General features: G+C 45.9%; 1 protein-coding gene across 13 annotated transcripts in view; it reads left to right on the forward strand.

Annotated features, from left to right (window-relative positions):
* Window positions 1-88: 88 nt before the first annotated feature.
* Window positions 89-20,223, forward strand: part of KTN1 (kinectin 1) — a 97,505-nt gene continuing 77,370 nt past the window's right edge. For all 13 annotated transcript variants that reach the window (XM_090034250.1, XM_090034248.1, XM_090034252.1 and 10 more), the window contains exon 1: window positions 89-102. The gene's annotated coding sequence lies outside the window, so the exon portion shown is untranslated. The remainder of the gene's footprint in view (window positions 103-20,223) is intronic.

Here is a 20,223-nt window from a genome sequence, read left to right on the forward strand (position 1 = left end):
CGGGGCTGCCTCTCACCGCCTGTCTCCGCCCCGCCGCCCGCCCGCGCTCGCCCCTTCCTGCCGCCACCGTCGCCGCGCACGGCCCGGACCCCGCACCGCACGGTGAGTGCTTCGCTCCCCCTGGGCCCCGGAGCCGCCGGCGGGCGGACGCGATGTCCCGCGCGGGCCGCAGCGGCCTCCGGGGCCCGGGCGTGCGGAGGCCGCGGGAGGGCCGGGCCGGGCCGGGCCGGGCCAGGCCAGGAGTGGGGGGGGGCGCGGCGCCGGGGGCCTCCGCCGCCGTTTGGAAGCCGAGAGCCGCAGGCGAGACGGCGGGTGCGGGGCCGGCCTGGGGGTGTTGCTGGGGAGCAGACGCGGGCGGACCCCGGGCTCGGGCCCGGCAGCGCGGCCCTGGGCGGGTCGGTGGCCGCGCGGGGTCACGAGGAAAGGGGCATCCATGGGGATGTCGGACCGGAGATGCTGGAGAGAGGGGTGGGGGGGAGCCCCGGTCAGACCCTCGGCAGGACACGGGGCGCGACGGACCGGCGTCCGCCCCGGTGGCAGGCAGCTCTTGCGCCCTGTCCAGGCCTCGTGTCACAGGAGGGCTCCTGGGCCCCAAAAAGGTCGGGAGCTGCAGCTTGAGGGGAAACCGCTGCTTTCTCTAGGCCGCGGGGCTGCCTCGGGGAGGCTTTCTCTGCTCCCCTTGCCTTTTACAAAAGTCTGATTTCGAGGTCTCGACTTGGCTGGGGGGGCACTTGGTGCTTTTCTTGCTCCCACGAAGGACGACGGCACCTGAAACATCCACGAGGAACAGTGGCGTTATGCGCTTTATGCCAGCCCTCCAGGCCCGTCTGCTGCTGCTTGGTGCCAGCCACGTCGTGGCCAAGTTCAGGCGTGGTCGAAAGGAAAACAGCATTTGGGAAACTCTGCTGCCTTGTTGCTTCAGGGCGAGGAGGGTGGGGGACTGAATGGTGCCCTGGGAAACGAAGGACTGCGGTGGTAGGTCTTAAGCAATGACTAGGCTCAGCTTTAGCTAAGCTGCAAGTGAGTGTATGAACTGGTATAAGCAGGTATGGTTTTGGGATGCCCAGGTGAAAGTTTTGGAGGACATGCTCGCCGCTTCCTAAAATCAGCTCGGAAATGCAGAGGTTCTGCTGTGATGCATGAACGGTGTCAGGAAATTGGCAAAGCTTTCCATTTTTTTTATTAATATCAAGTCCCTCAAAGTCCTTTTTTCAAAGGAGATGTGTTGTACTAATTGGCTAATTCCTGCAGCAAAGGCTTCGAAATCATAGGTTTAAAAATAAGTTTGTCGTCTTTAGAAACGTATTTAGGGATCTCCGAGGGGGGAAAAAAATAGAAAGCAGCTACGTTTACATTTCAGTGATGACTCTATAACGGGTACATCTTTTGATTTGCAGTAACAGCTGTACAGTGAACAGAGCTCCGCCGTCTCGTCACTAGTGGCGTGCTCAGGTCCTGCATTAGGAACGGATTCATTTAGAGATCTTTATATGTGGCCCAGTGTGACATTTAGTGACTTCATAAAACAAGAAGGAAGGCTAACATCCTAAGTTCTTCCAAGAAAAGGTGAAGTCTTCTTTGAGGCTTTAAAAGCCCTCTTTTGAGAACTGTGCAGCAAAGTCATCTGGACAGACAGAAAAAGGAAATTCAACTTAGGGTTTAGAAAGGAAGAAAAAAAAAAAGATGACATGCAAATTGCTGAAGGGATATTAAATCAAATTTGCCCCCAGTTCTGTTTAGCAAATGTTCTCTATTTTAAAGTCAGCTGGCAGCATTTTGAATATACAGTCTTTTCATTGCAATACCTGGAACCTGCACATACAACTTGCTTTCCCACTTTTTCCCCCTTCTTGCATCATATGCTGGTGGTGTTTTCTGCATGCTGTCTGAGAGAAGTTTTTGCACATAACGTAGTGGGGAAAAGTTTGGCCCTAGCTAAGAATGCATATGATCTGTAGGGATTCTTAACTGACAGGCATTTGATTATTGCTTTTTCATGTAGCTGGCTAGTCAAAGATGAGCTTCTAGCTCTTAATGGGAGGCGGGGGATGTGAAGTGTACATTGAGGATTTCTGTGGTGTTAGAGCTGGAAGAAAATTTGGAAATACTTCAGATAGCGCAGCTGGCAGACTAGGCCCTGTGTGAAATTACTTAAAGGGATGGGAAAGACTTGTTCAAACCTGCATGAGGCAGCTTGATTATTCAGTTAACCATACAAAAACCTGCCCCCACCCCGCCTCCTTCCTTGATTCCTTACTCCACCTCATTGTTTGAGATTAGATGATCGTAGGTCAAAGTGTTTTAATCCTTCTTTGAACTTGGTGGGTAATAAAAGACTTTAGAAATTAGAGGTGTTGAAACTGCATTAGTCAGGTAGAAGGTAGGATGAACTAAGTTGTTGGCTATGAAAGCTCATACCTCTCTGGACAAGTTAGTCTTTAGAAACTGAAAATCTTTACTGAACTTAAGTGGTGGTGGGACTTTTTTTTGGTCTCTGTTCTAAGTGCAAGGCTGTCAGTACCCTGGAGAGGATTGAAGGCTGATGTTCTTGGTACTGTGAAAAACAAACCAAGAAAACACTAAGGTAATAGATATCTTGTGTATAATTATGTAAGGACTGTGCTATGGTTAAAAACCGTCCTGCATGGAACTGTCTAAAATATTCTAAGGTCAGATATAAGGGAATTGTACGGGGGTTGTATTGGAATCAGATAGCCCTTCACTGCTAGCTCCAGTAGATTATGGAACTGGAAAGAGTGTCCTGAGTCCAGTTTAGTCCCATACTATTGGAGGCATCCATGTCTTGTAATCCGTCCCATAGATGCATCAAGCTCCATCTTAAAACTAGCCAGTTCTCCCCTTTCACCTCTAGCTTCATTGGAAGGCTGTTCCAGAACCTTGCTGCTCTGATGGTTAGAAACTGCTTCTGGTTTCTAGTCTAAATTTTATTTATGGACGGTTTATACTTGCTTATTCTTATGCCAACTATCTTATAGCTTACACAATTCTTTTCTTACCGTTATAGACAACAGTCGTGTTCCCCTTTCAGCCTTCACTTGCTAGGCTAAGTCAGTCAAATGCATGGTCATTTCTTGTATCTTAACTAAAACCTCCTCCTGAATAGGATATAGCAAAAGGATTTTAACAAACGTAGAGGGAAATCTTTGTGGGTATTGTCACCTAACTTGTTTCGCTGGTTACAGTGGCAAAAATGCAGAGTTAAAGTATTTAAAAAAAGAGCAGTGCAGTATATGCGTGTTGTTTCTTATTTGTTATTGAGGGTCTAAAAGTCTGTCTGATAGGTGCATTAAGCCCCAAAAAGAAATGCTTTAGGACAGTAAGACAGTGAATTGCTGGGCTAACTTATCTGTCCCAGCCAAGTCGAGTTGCATTTTTAACGACTCTGATAAATTATGGAAGCGTTGGTGGGGAGCAGAGAGAACTGCTAGATTGTGATTCTTGTCCTGGAATAAATGCAACGTCCTGTTCTTAGCCCAAGTTGTGGTTGTTTGTCTCAGAAAAATATCCTGGGTTTAGCATATATATGCATCACCTTTCTAATCAGGCTTAAGTGAGTGCTCCTTTTCTGCCATTGATTCAAGGATGCAACCCTTGAATAAAGGTTCAGGTGCGCTTTGCCATGTCCCAGGATAAACTGTTGGCATGTCTTATCCCATAATCTTTTTTTAGGATTTATCCGAGGACAATAGACGTGAATGTCTGAACGACTGCACTTTGTCCCAGGATAACGTGGCTTCTACTGGTAGAAATGCAACATCTGTTCGTAGCCTTGAAGAATTGTCTTGTTTTTGTGCAATTGCTGCATAGTAATATCTGGCAGAAATTCTTGGCCTTTTTATAAAGAGGCATACCTAATTCTGAAATAGTCCTTAGTCAGCACACACACACAAGTTGATAGAAAAGAGCTGTATTGGTCCTGTTTGCCTGGTCATAAGGGAGGTGGCTTGGAGAATGCATGCGTCTGATGGTTAGGGCACTGGCCTGGTCTGTGGGAGATGTGGATCCCTATGCTTGCCTTGTTTGATTCAAAGCAGGGATTTGAACCTGTATTTCCCACATCCCGGCCCACTGGTATAAACATCAGGTTATATATGATGCTTCCCATCCCTGCTCCTTTCCTCCCACTCAGAACCATCCCATCATTCAGTGGCAGATTTGTTTCCTGCTACTGTAGATGGCATCATTGAGCCTAGTATGTACTGCATTAGACTGAAATGTACTTCTGCTTCACCCTGCAAAATTAAAAATCATCTTATGGGTTGAAAAGGGAGAGAGGAAGTTTATATTCCTGGCCTTGCTTTGAAAAACACTTGCATTGCTCATGCCTGTGTATTGACTGTCACTCCCATCTGAGCTTGTTTCGTAAGGAAACTGGAAGTAACTTCTGTGTCAGCGTTGGGACCAATAGCAAAGCTGGTGCTGGCTGTGCTCAGGAGTGCTGTGATCTAATTAGATTGCATTTGAATGAATAAGTGAATCATTTATAAAAGAGCTTAAAGGGACATAGTCAGGTCAATTTAGTCCCTAAATATAGCGTTTGGCTTTGTCCCAGGCTTGGCGCTGCATTTGTCAACCCCAGTTGAATCTTATCTGGAGACCCTTTGTGACTAAGAGATTTATGGTCCTGGTGGTATTCTCCACCTCTGGAACATAGCTTCTTGTTTTGTGCTGTTATTTCATCAACTGATTACACGTGGGGTGGGGGGTGACCATTTTTGTGCAAGGACCATGGAATACATGGCGAAGGGAGCGGGAGAAAAGGAGGCAAGGAAATTCTAATGATCTCTAGTGCTTAGGTAAATCCTGACTCTTTAAACCTCCTAGTCCCTTTTAATGCTTTCCCTGGAACCTTATGCGCAAGACTCATATCTGTAACTTCCTTGTTGGTATTCTACAGCAGGAGGGATTTGTAGCTTCGCCCCCCACTCCTTCCCCCATGTGTGGACAGCTGCTTTTCTGCCTCCTCTTCCTTTGGAAGCATGAAGTCATAAAGACATCAAATCTTCCATGTTTTTTAGGACCCGGAAGGGCACATTGGGAACTATTCAGCCCATAATTATACCCCCTGCTCCCCTACTTTCACCAAGCCCATGAGAGAGTGTGCATGATGGATTTTGAATTAAATAATTGCTAATTGAAAACAATGCTATTTTAAGCTTATATAGCAGTTTCTTTATTACTATCTGTGATATCCTAAACTTAATTAATCCTCAGTTGTCCATATTTACCCTGCTGAAGCCCTAAATTCCTTGTAGTGGGGTGGCATACAGGTGAAGTCTTTCTCAGTGAACATTTCTAAAGCCTCTTGATTAATTTGTAGAGACCTGCCAGAAAGCCCATGTTTCCCTTTGCGGGTTGCTTCCACTTTACCTCCTCCAGGTTATAAGGTATCTGTAAACTTGCAGTGCTTGCAGCCACACATCCTATTGAGTTAATAATCCTTATTAGATACAATAATGTCTGCCAGCAGCACTTATACCTAACACCCTTGTTTGCTGAGACATACAGGCAGGGTTTTTCAGTTGTCGTTGTTAAGGTTTGTCAACCAAGCGATCAGTCATAGAGTGGCACGTGTAGTCCTGAGTCTTGGTTAGTATTTCCATCTGGATCTTGCTGGGAATTGCTAGTGTTGTTAAACCTTGGTTGTCCCATGCCCTTCTTAAACTTCCTGCTCTTAGCACCATCTGTGGAGCTTTCACCACTTGAAGCACTAACTAGCTTAGACCTCCTGGTCTGTAGATGCCATGCTTTTCGATCTTTTTGGAACAAGACTATTTGGATTGCCTTGCAATGACTACTGATACTTATGCTCTCAGCTCTCATGCCTGAAAATGAAATGTCAGTAACCCCCTATATTTCTGGAGAAAGCCTGTCCTGAAAAATGTCCCTGTGAAATCAGGAGAGAAACTTTCTTAAATGCTTCCAGATATACAGGTGCTTCTGAGGTTCTGCAATGAGCATCATTTGAAGGAAATTAATATAAAATTCACTTCTCTCAACTTTCACTTTGTTACAGCAGCTGAACTTCAGCCAGCAATTCATGTTCAGTTTTGGGCTGTTCATATTGACTGGATGGAAGGTTGGACAAGGCCAATTTTATTTGGACCATTGCATGTATGTCAGAAAACTTGGAGAAAACAAGGTTAGGCTTAGAAGCTTCTCAAATACCCTCATCATTGTTAAGTCCAAATACGTATGTACAGGACACTCCTTCCCTTTGCCTCCTAAGATATGTGAAACTCATTGAATTATTGCTTGGTGGTCTTACGATCCACACCCACCTCTCACAAAGCAGTGTTTCAGGATAGAGCAAACTAAATAAAATTAGGCCGAATCTCAGATTCTTTAACCATTTACTTTCAAAATATATACCATTTTTTCTAGTGCTTCTTGTATAACTGGTGGTAATTGAAACACTGGCATCAGAGCAGTGGTAAGAGTAACTGTCAAGAAAATAGCTTATATTGTTGAGACCAAACAGGTGATTCCAGGCTTAATAGTGACAGGAGATTTGGTATAGCCCAGTCCTGTATGCTGCAGGGTAAGGTGTCCTCAAGTCTTATGGAGGTCAAAGTATGTTCTTGCAGAAGTGAAGAAGGAAAGGAAGCTCCTGATGATTCAGAAAGTGACAGTAAGTTTATCTGTTGCCACTTGTGTCATGCAGTAGAGGAGGGGCCCTGCCCTTTCTCCAAAGCTGTGCATTTTGCTTGTGCTCCTTCTTCCAGATGTCTGCACTATGTCAGGAGGAGGTAAGGAGTGTTATCTATTCCTAACAGCTTAGATGTTAAGAAAGCTGGCTAAACTGTTGCCCAAGATACAGTTCTTCTGGTGTAGCTCCAGGGTTGGGCTGCACTGTGATTCAGACCTTATCATTCTGTCTGCTTCACAGAGTCGCAAAAATTAAGGGCTGGAAAGGACCTTGAAAAATCTAGTCCAACCCCCCTGCTTTGAGCAGGAATACTGTTGAGATCAAATGATCCCAGCAAGGTGTCTGTCCAGTCACTTCTTAAAGACTTCCAGGGTTGGGGCTGCACTACCTCCTTGGGAAGTCTATTCCAGATTCTGGTCACCCTTATAAAGAAGTTCTTCCTTGCATCCAACCTGAAACCATCCTTTAACAAACCATCCTCTTATATTTCCCCCCTAGTTGTTTGTCCAAGTTTCCACTTATAAGCTGCTTTTTTGTGGTTTAGTCTACTGAAGAGTTCCCTGCTAAGCCAAGCTGGTCTTCTGCCATATTTGCTAGTCTGCCTGCACATTGGGATCTTTTGTTCCTGCACTCTCAGGAAGGCTTCTTTAAAGTATGATACCATCTTACAGTTCTTGGATTAATATTTGATTACTGCTTTTATTCTCCTGATCCCTTGGCTTCAGAGTTGAAAAGTGAAAGGAAAGGTGAAGGAGGAATACCTCGCAAATAGTCCAGCGAGCAAAATCAGTGGGAAGCCTACTGTTCCCAGTGCCCTTGTGCCGCATCCTCAGGGAAGGTTCAAGTATAGCTGTACTCAAAGGGGTGTGGTTTTTGCTGTTGATTTGCAATGTCTTCCAGGTCAGGTTTACTGAGCCTATGAAGGAAAGCCCAAACTCTTAGTAATGCTTGTGTTACTTGTCAGTGCAGTTGCATAGGAGGCAAGTGCCCATCGCTCATTGTTCTATAAATGGGGAGGTAAAGAAGAGAGTTGAAGTGACCTGAGCTAACCCATAGGCCTGTGCCTGGCCCTGGTCTCCTGAGCCCAAGGAATCTTCCAGTTATGGAGCCGCATTGCCTCAGGGATGTAGGGCTGGCACTTAGAAGCCAAATAGGATCTGAAACAGGGTTCCAGAGAGTGACTGTCTCTGTAGAGCGTTTCTTCTGTCCATGATGATTTCTTAGTTATCGCTGCTGCTGCGGTGGATAGGGGGACGGTCCAAGTCCTGAAAGCAGTCTTTTCTCCTTGCAAGCCAATCTGGAATGTTACTGTTGTAATGGTTAGCGATGTCATGGCCAAGTCATGTTACCTTGAAATCAGGCCTCAGCTCTGATTCAAGTCTTGGAGAGAAATTTCCTCTTGTCTTTGCTGTACATGTAGCATGGAGGCGATGGGCACCCTTTTAAAAGCTGCTGTAGGAAGGGGTTGACAGTCCTGGCATAACTGAAAAGCGCGATCAGGGCTATTCCAAACCATGCCAACATGTCAGTGGCCCTAAAACAGGGATATTAAACTTATGTGGTCTGACAGGCCAGATGAGTTTACAGGGAGGATGAAGAGCAAGATGATTGAGCCCACAGAACATTTCTCCCTCCCTTCCTCTGTCGCTGCCCCAGAGCATGCTGGATTACTGCTGGTGCCCACTTCGGCTGTTTCAGGTTGTAAGCCTCACACAGTGCTTGCTCCAGCCAGTTTGGGGCAGTTGTTACATTCAGTGCAGGTCCTGGAGCAGGTGCTACATGTGATGCAGTCTCAGACTGGCCAGGGCCAATGCTGGATCTGGCACTTGGGTAGTGGGAGCCACGGGTCCCCCACATATGGGATTCAGCATCTGCTGCAGGCTGTCTGGGATCCGTGCTGCACGTGGTGCCTGCCACAGCCCGTTTGGGATCTGCACTGCATGCAGCAGAAGTCCCAGACCAGCCAGAGCAGGCACTGGATCCAGCGTATTGGGAGGGACTAGGGAAGGGTCCTGGACTGACCCCATGCAGATGCTGCAAGTGATGTGTGGGTGTATGTCCTAGGCCCTTTGCATGAGGTCAGTCTAGCAGGGGCTGGAGAATAGGGCTCCATGAATTGGATCTGGTCTGTAGACTATATCTTTGACACCCTTGCCCTAAAAGATAATTCTGGGACCTGGGAATCAATCTGAGGGTAGCAGTGCCCTGGCTGCACCCTGGGATTTGGGAGATGTTGCTCTGAGTTACTGGGACCATGCCTCTTGCTGGAGGAATTCTGGAGAGGCACGATAGTTTCCAGTTCCTTTGCTCATACAGTTCCTGTGGGTTTGAGAGCTTGCTGCTACTGCCAGTACAAGCCACAGCAAAGAGAGTGCTTTCACTGTATCGTGTGCTGTGTAAGCATCTGCCCAACTAGGTGCCAGAAACCGGCAATATCGACTCTGAATAGCAGTAAGGACTGTGCTGTTTTCACCCCAGTCGGCGATTCTTGATAACACTGCCTGAACTTGGAAAGTACACGTGGAAGGAAGCAGAAAAGCAAAGAAAAAAGCAGTGAGTCCTGGGACTTAGACATGTAGAGCTTTGTAAAAATTCTGGTTTAGCTTTGTGTACCAGACTTCCTGGAGAAGCAGTATAGGAAGTATCTCTGTCTCTGGTTACCTTTGCTTAAGGTTATTTTCATATCTATATCTTATGACACGCTGCTCTTGGGATTGGGTTGCATGTTAAATTTAGTAAACCTCTTTACAGCTTAGCGTACATGTAAAATAGACTTCTTAAAAAGTAGCTTGCCATGTCCTTTTATGGGTTAGTGTAATACAAAAGGTAGGATGACTTTGTCCCTTTCAGCTGTAGTGTATGCCATTTTCATTTTGGTTTGAACAGCTCTCCTTAAATACTTTTCACCTGTAAAATACTTTAAAGGTTTTTATAGTTCAAATATTTAAAGGCTGTCTTAAAAAGGCTATTTTCTCTAAGATATTATTACAGTTCCTGTGCTCTGCTGTTCTAGGTAAGCCAGCAAGAAGTGCTGGCTAATCAGTTGTCATGCCCTGCGACCGACTAACTTTAAAATCTGTTGTGAATTATAAGTAGCATATTTGCATTATAAGCCTGACTCTTTTTTTCTCATTGCCATTTCCTTCCTTGCTTCCCCCTCAAAAAGCAAAACAAACCTCTTGAGGGTTTTTTCCCCCCTGCTCAACTCTAGCATGTGTGGTTCTGGGGTCAGGATTCGTTTTCACTGCATTTGAGGTAATCAGATACACGTGAGCAATTGAACAAAAGCAGGAGGCAGTCTGGTTTAGATTCTCCTAGGTAAAGTGAGATATGCGGTGTCGAGTCCCTCCCCTCCATATTGAATTCTCTGCACAGGCGAGGTGGCGAATTTTGATAGCTGTGATCCTTGTTTATGGTCCTGTGGAGCTAATGATCTCTTGAGGTCCCTTCCGGCTGTGCTTATGTATGTATGCATGTATAATGAGATTACTGAGCTCCAGTGATTGGGAAGCATGGAAAGAATGACCCAGCTTCAACCCCTGTCACTGAACATCTTGAAGTGTGTTGTGTTTTAGGGAAGGGGGAAACCCTCCCGTCCCACCTAAAAAAGATGAATTCAGCTGAAGTTTAGATTTGAGTGTCTAGTAAGAGGGGGTGGGATCGAACCATGTTAAGGGCACAGGGTAAATGGGGAGCACTTACCAAAATGCTGGGCAGATTTGGAGTTTAGTTTAATTCGAACCTCTGGAAGCATGGAAATGAATTTTTTGAGATCACCCAGGCCAACTGTAAGTTTGCTCCAGTTGTGATTCAGCCAAGCAGTGCTCTGATTGGAACTATAATGATCCCTCCTGTTCGTGGGATAGTCCTGCCTTCTGTCACTTAACCTGCAGAAATACTTCCCCAGTCCCTGACTAGGTGTGCTGTGCTAACAGTGGTCATTCCTGGCATTCACGGTTTCCATGTATCAACAGTACAAACCATGGGTCTAAGAAATTTTGATACACAGACATCTTGACCAGATCATGAAAAGATGGTGATAACATACAGGATCCAGGGAGAGATGTTAATGCAGCAGAAAGACATCTTAAATCTTCTAAACCTCACACACACTTGCTGGATGTGTGAGCAGGTCCAGGTCCCTTTGTGACAACACAGCAGGTCTTTCAGATTTGGTAATGGGAGTAGTTAAGTCAGTCCAGCTCAAGGCACTTCCAGGTCCTGTACTGATGGTTTTTTAAGCTGCCTGTCCTCCTTTCGCCCCTTAATGGCGTTTACTTTCTCCACTTGATTACTAGTGCCACATGAATGGGAAGATCCCAAAAGTAATGATGATGGCTTGTTGAATTTTGTGCATATCTATGTTTATATTCTATAAAAATACAGGAAGTATAACTTGGCTGATGCTTACAGTAGGGAATAATTCTTAATTTGTGGAGCTTTTCTTAAACTTTCTGAACAATTTACTTCATGGTGCATCTAAATAACACAAGTAAGAAAATGTAACCTTAGGAGTCCAAGAGTACTGATTCTTCCATGTCACCTGGCCTGAGGCTTCCTCTCTTAACTAGGAAAGTACAATATTCTGTAGTATGGTCTATGCTTTATGAGGAAAATTGAAAGGAGGGTGCACTATTGAAAAGTTCAGTTCTAGAGTTCATATTTGATATGGAAATTGCTGACACATGCACTGGTGCAGCATCCAAGTAAAGATTTCCCTAACTGTTGGCTCAGCAGATTCAGTCTGGGAGCAGAAGGCCAAAACATCATCTTTCTGGCTTGAGCATCTCTGCCAGCAAAAACAAAAAAAACCTAGAGTCCAAAATTTCCCTTTGGCCGTAGCTGGTCAGTGTGCTTTCCTTTCCACTCAAGGGTTTTCATAGATATAATTGAGGACAGTGTTTGGTCTTCCCACTTGAACTTTGAGTTAACTATTCACCCAGCCTAGAATCTGTTCACTCTGAGCCGTCTGCCTCTGCAGTGCAAAAAAGAGGAACCAAGTAGCAGTAAAACATACTGTTGCCTAAGAACATATGACTATAAATGCCTTCCTGGATCGCTGAATCTAGTGCTTCCTGTTCACAAATCACCATATCGTCCTCCCTTTTCTAAACTGATTGAAATCCTTCTTAGGGTAGTCAAGTTTTCCTTTCCCTCCCTCCCCCCTACAATCCCCCCTCCATTCCTACGATTTCTAGAAACATTCTTTTAATTTCCAGGCTGCATTTATTCATAGTCATTGCATATCCATTTGTTCTTGTTCCAGCATTGTCCTTCAGCTTAATCCCTACCTCCAGACGTATGAGATGCAGGAAATTGATCTATTGAGTAATGTACCATTTTTACTTCACTGCCCTACTCTGAATTATGTCTATCTGCTGAAATAGGACTATGGGAATTGTAAATTGTGCATCTTGCAGACTAGCCAAGCTTACCCTGCTTTTAAGCATTAATTGCATTAATTTTTGCATTTCCTGAATTACGATTGTAGGGTGCATCCTTAACACTTCATCAGCATGCTGTTTTTCCCTTTGAACGTCAGAAGTTTGTGTGGACAGGGGCAGAGGAAGTGTGTGGACTGCAGAGTGGGATGTGAATTACAGAGTCCTAGGGTTAACTGTTGAGCATCTCCAGCAGCCTGCGAGTTCCTAAGCCAATGGCTGTTCTGTGTGTGGTCATGCAATACATCTGCTTAGGACACACCTGCTGAATCTGTACCCTTGAGGTGGTCCATATCCTAAACGTAAATTAGCCATTAAAATTTAGCAAAGACGCTAGTTAAGAAGATCTATGGATTTCTAACCACTTGGAGAATTTTGCTCCTTCATGTGGTAGAAGCAAGTGACTTGGTTTGGTCTTGCTTGTGTTGTATTTTCTACGTGTATGTATGTAGAACTTGCCCAGTGAATGAGTGTTTTGAAAGTTCCTCCCTGAAATGGTATTATGATGGAGACTGTTGCAGGTGATTTGTTTTGTAATGCTGGCACGGTCTCAGTATTCACAGGGACTTGACTGTAGTAATACAGTTTGCCTTTTTTTTATGGAAATCTCAAACCTCTCTGCTCCTCAAAGTTGTGGCTTTAAAGTGCACATAGGTCCCAGAAACACTCCCTTGCAAAAAAAAAAAAAAAAAAAAAAAATGAAACCCCAACAAAAAAGATCTGGGTCTAACATGCAATATGATCCTATAACAGTTGCTACCTTGCCCTTAATTACTCTCAGACTGTCTCCAAAGTAGCTTAGGTAGGTCACTCTGGATAGCCTGCAATATTTCAGATAGTTAGAGCCTCCCTCTCCGTAGAAGTCGGCTGTCAGTTACTCCTTTCATCAACCGTTGTGCAACAATAGGATCACTGAATCGCTGAAAGGTTAACGAAGCAGTCTTTGTCAGTCCCCCAGTCTCTTTGTGTGGCTGTGTGAACAGCAGACTGAACAGAAATAATAGCAAAATCTTGTTGCTGAAATGACCAGGGTCAGCATGCTGTACTGCTAGGGTAAAGAACTGTTGCAGCTTCAGTTCTCTGGCTGTCAAATTGGGTAGACAAGTACTACTTTCCCCGTTGCACTGAAGAATGCTAAATATTAGTTCAAAGAAATCTTGTGTATTTAAGTGTCATAGCTACAAGGTTTTAAATAATCACAGTGGCTTCCAGTTCAGTGTTAGAAACACTTCTTCATAATGATTTTTCTTTGGTTCCCCAAATCAACTCATAGGAGATGGGTGATCTGTAATCCCTAATTATGAAGCGCTGGAGCACTTGGAGTCAGAGCAGCAGAATCCCAGCACCCCTTTCAGAGAGCAAAGGGATGTCTTCATGCTGTGAGTGTCCAATATGTGAACAAACATTGAACCCTGAGTGCCTGCTGTTGAGCCAAATTGCTGATAGGTGGGAATGGTCAGTTTTTTCATCCCCTCCCCCCCCCCCCCAAGAAAACCAAGAAATTCTTGAGTAGAAGGCTGGGGGGAAAATTGCAGTAGCTTGAGGTTCTCAGCCCTGTTTTTGCTGAGCACAATCTGAACTTGTACCAGGCTCCTTGCCCCAGCGAGCTGAGCAATAGATGAGTTTAGGTAGGTGACACATACAGCTGATGGGAAGCAGAAAGTCATGGTGAGACCACTTTGAGTGAACTGTTGCTGTCTATTAGGTGCATATTGGCTGTCGTGTTTATCTGGACCTGTGGAAAGAGTGGCATGGGAAAATCTTGAACAGTTGACAAATTATTGGGGGAGGGGAGGAAACAAATTGCATTGCAATGTTTGACTGTGGACAGCATTGGTGTCTACACAGGAGTTTGAGGGGGAGAGTTGCTGCATTTACCCTAGAGGTGGCACTTGGCTGTCTGCACTTGACCACCATGGTCCTGGGCTAACATGACTAATGTGAAAGCCTGCTTGCCGCACTGCACCTCCAGACCATATATTGCAGGAGGCACTGTGGTCCCCAGTTACCTTCTCCCTTCTTGTCCAGTGTGCCATAGGGAAGGCAGTTACAGAATAAGCATCTTGGTTTCAGTCGCCAGCACAAGTTCTTCCAGAGGTGAAGTTCAGACTAGTATAAACACCATTGTGGGTCACTAGATGCTTAGCTGAACATTTGGTATGACCGACTTTTGGGTTCTGATCTGAAAAGAGAGGCATAATTTGCTATCCCCTTCCTTAAACAGCACAGACCATTATGGTTTTCACTGTGTGGTCTGTGGACTCCTTGGAGACTGCAAACTATGTCTAAGGGGTCTGCAGAAGGTGACAATGATAAATCAGAAGTGTGTGACTACCTGCATTTATAATTTGAAGGGGTCTGCACCTCCATTTGAAATTTCAAACGGGTCTGCACCTCCATTCAAAACTTTTTAGGGGTCCACAAATGAAAAACGGATGAAAACCTCTGGCATAAATATCTTGTATTTCATTCTTGATTGGGGTAAGAGGTGTACGGATATATTGGTCCATATTGTATTGGTACTGATAAAAGGAAAACAGACATTATTGGTAATTAGCTTTTTTTGGCTGGTGTAGTTGATAATGTCACTGATAAATGCTGCACTCGTGCATGTGGCCTGGCATCTTGGAGAGCAGCATCTGGCCAGTAAGTCTGTGGGAGCGGGAGGGATGTGGGGGTGAAGATTGAGGCCCCCTATGGTGAGGGAGGTAGTGGGGTTGGGGTTGGGGCTGGGACAGGGGAGGCGCTGCCCAGCTGGGGTGGGGTAGGATCCAGGACGGAATTGTAGGCAGCTTATCCGGAGCTGAAAAGGGGTGATCACACCACTGTGTGTACCCCCTGAGGAGGCATGGGGGGCATATGGCCCTTGGATTTGTTTGTGGAGCAATGGCAGCCTGCCCACTGTGGGCTCAGGGCCATGGGCTGCACTGGCCTCTTCTGGCAGGGGAGCTGAGGCAGGGCTGTGTTCAGCGTGGGTGGGTGGTGGCAGTGGTGCTGGGAGGGGGCCTATAGGGTGGGCTACAGCCACCCCAAAACTTGCTGTAATTCCCTTCCCAGTGCAGCCCCAGCCCAGCCCTCCCACCAGGAGCCCCTGGTCCTGAGCCTGCAGCGGGCAGCCTGCCCTTCCTCAGCACACAAATCTGGGGGGCACATGTCCCCCATGCTTCCCCTGGGAGTGTGTGCAGCGGCAGGAGCCACCCCACGGCCCAGGATGAGCGGCTTGCAGCTCCATGTCTCACCCTGTTCCACCCTGGCTGGGCAGCGCTTGCCCCTGACCCAGCCCCATTCCCTTACCGCCGCCCCCCCCCGACTTACCTGCCAGATGCTGCTCTCCACACTGCAAGGCTGCATATCGCTTATTGGATCGGTATTGGTTGATATGGCCATTGGTATCAGCCAAAATTCTTATCAGGGTCCTAAGCCTTTGCAAGGCAGAATAAGTCTCTATCTGCTCTGAAGCCAGTTGAAGTGGGGAAGGGGCAGTTTTTAGTGCCAGCTGGGGGTTCCAAGCTGAAAGGAAGTTTAATTTAGCACTAGACCACTCTAGTGCCAAAGGGGCTTGCTCGAGGTAGTCCACACTGCCTCTTCCCAGGCAGGCACTGGCTAACGCTGTCAGTGTGTGCCGGGGCAGTTGTACATCAGTGGACACCTGTCAGAACCAATCTTTCCTCGGTTCCATGTTTTCATGGGGGCCTGGCTCCTGGGTCAGGACAGGTCTGTAGTGTCTGAGCAGTGCTTACACTAATTCATCTTGCCCTGTTTGGAAAAACTCGGGGAGCTGCTCGAGAAACACAAAAGCAAATATGCTTATCTTTAAGCCCCTTCCAAGAATCCCTTTGCCCAGCATAGATCAACTGTTGTTCAGAGGTGGCACAACTGCAGAGATGTCTTCCAAGTCAGCTTCCTAGTTGCAGCGTTAAGAATACACGCTGTAATTTTCTTTTTTTTGGCTCATACCAAAATATATTAACGTGCTGATACTTTGATTAGTCAGTTCCTTTCCCCATTTTGAAAGGTACAAAGGGAAAAGGAGCACATGCGTACTCTTTTACATCAGCTCTAGCTACACAAAGCCTTTACTTATCACTACATTTCCTCTTAGATTTACTATATTGTTCTGATGATAAGTTTACTCCCCCCCCTCCTTCCCCCCCGAACCATAAAACTTACACTGTATTTAAACGTGGGGTTGACCGTAATTCTGGTAGTCTCAACTTCTGGGCTTGCAGCCTTTTTTTGCATACAATAAAAAATCCTCAGTCAGACTTTTCCAGTGCACTTTTTCTGAACAGTTGCTAGTGCATTTTAACTCTTTTTGGGTCCTTTCTTGGTTATTTGATTCTTCTGTGGAGTCAGGGTCTCTGTAATTATCAACTTCCATTCAGGAAAATGGTGTTTTTTCCTAAAAACTGAACTTGAAAACATGGTGCTGACTCTGAACATTACGGCTATACCCAATTTCTCAATTCACTTGCCATACTCGGATATGTTCAAATTTAAACTTGAACATTGGGGAGAAACACAGCTACGAATTTTCATGCTGAACATATGGAAACACATGAAGCCAGCTCTTCTCTTGTTTGTATTTCAATATGTAACACAGATCACCTGGAATGCCTGTTTCAACTTGGCTTGCAGCAAACCATATGACATTCCCAGTGGCTGTTGCCTTTTAACACCTGTTTCTCTTTTGACTCGTATTTCCCTTCCCACTCCACCCCCCCCCCCAAATAAGTCTCCAATATGGTTTGTATGTGGCCTTGTCTTAATGTAGGAACAGGCTGCTTAAAACTGATGGACAGTACCTTAATCTTGTAAAGTTTTCCCCATCCTTGGAGCTTGACTTGGGAGAAAGTACTAGCAATCCAACTGTGGATAGACTTGTTCTTAATGGCTAGAACTTGCCTAAATATCCCTCTGAGTAATTTGCTAAAATCTGCACAATCACTGCTCTGACACGTGCCAATTAGCATGCATAAGAGCAGAGGTCCATCATGTGTATAGGTTCCCTTAGAGTCCACCAAGTAAAGCAAAATAAGCCCTGGGCCTAATTTTTTTAAATCTTGGGGATTGTCTAAAATTAGAGGTAGGCAGTTAAAGATTTTCATGGCCAATACTGATAGCTGATTATTCTCTAGGCATATTATTCAATACCGATCCAGTAATTGATTCACAGGAACACAAGTGGGCTGTGTGGAGAGCAGCTCCCTGACGGTAAGTCTGGAGGGGAGGGGGCATGGAGAGGGGTAGATCAAAGCTCCCAGGAGGAGGGAGAGAGTGGGGCTGGGGCTGGGTGCGGGTGCTTCCCAGCCAGGTTGGTGAATAGGACTCTGGGTCTTTGGCAGGCAGGAGGTTGGAGCTGTGGGCGGCTCGTCCAGGGGATCAGCATTCTAGAGCTTAAAAACGGTGGTGGGGGTGCTTGAACTAAAGCTTGTCAAATGGGCTTTGGTTCAAGCACTGCCACCACCATTTTTAAGTGCAGGGATGCTTTTAGGAGTGGAGCAGACTAGGGCAAGGTCAGAGGCAAGCTGCCTGCTGTGGGCTCGGGGCTGTCTACCCTGCTGTCTTTGCCCCAGGAACTACACGCTGGACGTGTGTCCCCTGCCCACCTGGCGGTGGGAGGCACAACTTGCCACCCGTAATGCTGCAGGTTGGGCAGGGGATGCATGGCTCCCAGGGCAAAGGCTGCAGGGTGGAGAGCCCCAAGCCCACAGTGGGCAACCTGCCGCCCTGCACACGAATCTGGGAGGGCACATTGTCCCCCTATGACTCCCCCAAGGGTATGCAAAGCAGTAGGGAGCTGGCCTCCCCTTCCCACCCCTTTTGCAACCCCTGGATGAGCTGCTCCATTCCCCGCCCTGGCCCTGGCATCTCATTCACCATCCTGGCTGGCCAGCAGCCCCTGCCCCTGCTGCACTTCCTCCTTCACTGTCCGGGCCTTAATCTGCCCTCCCATGTCCCTTTCCCTCCACAGACTTACCTGCAGGGCGCTGCTCTCTATGCTGCCCAGCTGCATTCCTGGCCATGTGCATGCTGCAGCAGCGTTTAGGGGCCCAGCCAGAAGGCATGTTGTATTTATCGGTATATTATCGGCTACACTGGCCAAACAAAGCTGATGATGTTAATTTTCCTTTTATTGGTGCTGATCTGATTTGGCACTGATATATTGGTGCACCTCTACTAAACACAAGCTGTTCTGCTTTATATGAATATAGTCAAAGAACTAAAATCCATAGTGTAGATACACATCTATATTGGCATTAGTGTATACGCAAGTGTGGGAATGAGAATAAACCATGCCATGGTAAGACACCTTTTTTGCTGATACAGGTGTGTCCACACTGTCAGTAGTGCTAGTAGGATTCTGTTAGCTTAAAAAAAAAAAGTTCCTTAATCAAGGTGGTCGGACAAAAAATGTGTGGGCCAGGCTTTAGATGAACAGTTTCCACGTTTCCAGCATCTTATGTATTGTAACCACCTGGCCACGTGAGAGAAACCCTCGTTTATAGAGATCTGAGGGGGAGGCATGCACTTTGAGTATGTATTTACACAGCAGACCGCAACTAGGCTGAATGAGCCATTATAGTCTTTGTGGGGGCAAATAATAGCTTTAAGCTTGTGCAGATGATTTTTGTACGTGATAAACAGGTGGTTGTGGCCTGTCATGTCAACTCTGCTTACACAAATTTCTATTAACTTTTCAGACAGCTTATCAAAATAACCAAACACGGATGGCTTGACTCTTTTCAGAGCTGCTGCTCACCTGCAGCTGTTTAGTGCTTCTGAATATCAGACTCTAGAGATCTGGATCAAACTGTATCTGTTTTAAATTGCCATGCTATTCGGAGTCGGAGTAGAAATTAGGGTTCCCCCAGATATTGATACACGTCACATGCAAAATTGCTTGCTGTTCAGACGGTTGTTAACCTAAACACATCCCATGTTGTAGATCAAATAGCTTCACTCTTATTTTAGTTTTAGCATATAATCCTGCCTTAATGTGGAAGTGGTTAGTATGGCTATTTTGAGAGGAGGCTCCTTTTGGAAGAAGCAAATTTTAGCGTTGCCTATAAATTTGAAATTAATGGCTGACATAAAAACGAGCTGCAAATTAAACAATATACCTTGAACAAAAAGCAGAAGCCATTCGTTGCAAGACAGCGAGGTCAAACCGACCGGCCTGTAAGTGAAACCGTTTCTTGTTAGGTGCTGTACTTCAGTGGAAAGCTAAAGTACCCCTGAAAACTAGCTGGGGTACTTTAGCTTTCCTTGACAGAGCAAACAGGAAATAGATCCATCTGCTGACTCCCGTGAAGAATGAGATTGTATTACTTCCTGTCTTGTAGAAGCAACGCAGCTCTGGGAGAGCAAACTGAATTCTTTCCTTTCTTGCGTGTGAACAGAATCCTTAATTGGGTTTGAAGTGCACTGCCAACTGCACAGCTCCTCGATTTTTGTCCTGCCTGCCAGTACTGTAAAGATGTGCTCAGAGCACCAGGGTTTCAGGGGTGTGACCAGGAATGCAATTTGGCCTTTCATATTCCTGCGATGTTATATCTGTGTGCTATAAATTCCAATCCAATTTGGACTCGGCTGGAAGCTCAAATCAAGGATTTCAGTCTTTACATCCTTTTGGCTTTGATGGCGTCTCAGATAAAACTTGCAGGTTAGTTGAAGGTCTAAGATAACTTGAAGTAGAAATCTCTCATTTAGAAAATCATCCTCTTCCCATACGGTTGCAAAACTGAAGAGCTGATGCAAGTAATTTTGCTTTTTGCTTGCCAAGACAAGCCAAAAGGAAAATCATTAGGTTTCCCATTTTTAAATACTGCATGTTAAATGTCTCTGGGATAGTTAAGAGTTTCTGGAAGCATTGTATGTGTGGAGGGGGAAAGGGGCTCTCTATATCTCCAAGGTACAAGGGAACGGGGGGTAGGGGTTGGTTTTTCCTGCATCCCTGAAGTAGAGGGAGACGGGGAGCCCCCTGGTCTGTGTCACCTTCCCAATATGCCTGGCCTTAAAGAAGCAGTCCTTTTAGTTAAGTCTGAAACAAGGCATAGATACCAAATCAGTACTTCTGAAGTCATGAGCAAAAGATGCTAAAGGGATTCT

The sequence above is a fragment of the Crocodylus siamensis genome, chromosome 2 (assembly GCF_052110815.1).
Source record: "Crocodylus siamensis isolate JL-2025a chromosome 2, ASM5211081v1, whole genome shotgun sequence".
Taxonomy (NCBI): domain Eukaryota; kingdom Metazoa; phylum Chordata; order Crocodylia; family Crocodylidae; genus Crocodylus; species Crocodylus siamensis.